Genomic DNA, 2,082 nt, shown 5'->3' with positions numbered 1-2,082 from the left:
TAACTCACACAGTCTCATCTCTCACTGCTGGAACTCAATACACATTCACTCTCTACTCTGTGTTTGAGAACGTCAGAAGCAGTGGAGTCAGCATTGCTGCAGTCACTGGTGAGTTAATATATTTCAGAAAAAAACAAATTAAAAAAATGAAGTGTACACAATTGTAACTTAGTACTTTGTACTCTTCTTGATAGAATGCTATGAGAATGATTGTATTTAAGATCTTGAATAAAAAAGATTGATTTTGGATATGTAAAATGTTGTAAAATGACAATGAAATAACAGATTTTTTTTTTATCCACAGAGACACACCTGGAGTGCTTACTAAAAGATCTTGGTTTACAACAGTACTACACAAAGAAACTGTCACTGAGCAAAATACTTGAGATTGATAAGACGACCATCAACGATGAACCTGCCAAGAGTAACTCAGACTTTCCATGGTATTTTCTAAAGAAACTGATGATGGTTAATGTGGCAGCTAGGAATATGACATGTACATCAGATTGTGAGTCTGATGATGAAACAGGGAATGCAGAGGATTTGGACAGTTCAAACACAGATGACATGCCAAACCCACTCGACATAATCGCTGCTCTCTTTCTGTGTTCTGATGGTTTTCTGCAGCAGGAAATGGCACTAAAAATGTCCACATGTCAGTTTTCTGTGCCTCTGCTGCTTCCGAATTGTGACACCAATCAGTGCACACTCATGCTGTGGGCCATGAGAGACATTGTTAAAAAGTACAGACCTCAGTCTCTGTCAGAGTCCAAGGGCTTCATTGAAGACAGAATCGTTCTGTCTGAACTTCCAATGATCTCTTTTGTCAGACTGGGTGAGTGCTCCTCGTCCAAGTCAGAGATTCTCAATAAGCTTCTGAGCAATTCTCAGCAGTACCATGACACCTTTGTTCATCGCAACATGGAGTGTGGTGACAGTCCAAGAAGAATATCCAACGGACTGACTGAAATTACTTGGTATCTTCCTTGTGGAAACACAAACATTGATATTTTCAGTCAACCAGTGGCTGTAGCTAACCTTCATGGGGACATTGCTTCATTTGAAACACAATACTCCTTTCTGTGTCAAACATCTGCAGCAGTTTTTGTGTTCTTTGACAATTTGGACTCTGAGTGCAGTCTACTTACTAACCAACACCACAAGGCACAGATCTTCTTGGTGGGTAACAGTGAGAGCAAACGCTGCACTTTGGATGCTTTAAAGAAGGTAGAAACTAATTTGTGCTTAACTAAGAACAATATCATTATTAGGAAAAAACAAAGAAATGATGCAGACTTTGTAAAATATTTGAGGCAAAAAGTTAGAAATGTAATTAAAGAAAAGAAAGGGAAGATGACAATAGAGCAGATGGCAGACGTTGCCCATGACCTGGGAATCCTGGTTGATGAAGACTCTCCAGAGTGCCAGACTGCAAAGACAAATGCAGAAGCCATCACTGCAGAAATTCAAGACATCCTTAAATACAAAGAAGATCACCTTCCTCGGCAAGGAGAAATATGGAAAGAACTGATCTGCTTAGAGAAGGAAGAATTTCGCCTTCGAAAAGTTGGCTCTGGAAATATAGAAGATTACAAAAGTCAACTTCAGGAAGACAGAAAAGAACTGCGGAAAAGGCAGAACTCTTATGACATGTCAACAGCTATGACATGTTTCATCAATGCAATATCACGCCCAGGAACAGAGAGGTTTTATTTCCTGAAATGGATGCGAATGAACCTCGATAACCTGTCTCGCATAAAACTTTCTGAACTTCAGGAAAAATATAAAGAAAAATGCAACAATTCTGAGAACAAAGAGGAGATCAAAGAAATTGACAGACAGATTTCCAACAGCTCACTGGGGACTGAACACTTCTTCCGTGAAATGGGTCAGATCTATGAAACCTCACTGTCCCTTCCACAAACAGATCCATCACGTCAACAGCTGCAGCATCTGCCCAAACTGTGTGCAGAGTTGTTGCTTGATGGATTTCCTCTTGAGCTTGTAGATGGAGATGCATCCAACATCCCTCTCAGATGGGTGAGTGATGTTCTCTCTCAGCTCAGTGACTTGGTGTCTCCA

Source organism: Pundamilia nyererei, unplaced genomic scaffold (genome assembly GCF_000239375.1).
Source record: "Pundamilia nyererei isolate P.nyererei 1_Seehausen unplaced genomic scaffold, PunNye1.0 scaffold00213, whole genome shotgun sequence".
NCBI classification, from domain to species: Eukaryota; Metazoa; Chordata; class Actinopteri; order Cichliformes; family Cichlidae; genus Pundamilia; species Pundamilia nyererei.
This window is presented reverse-complemented; position numbering follows the sequence as displayed.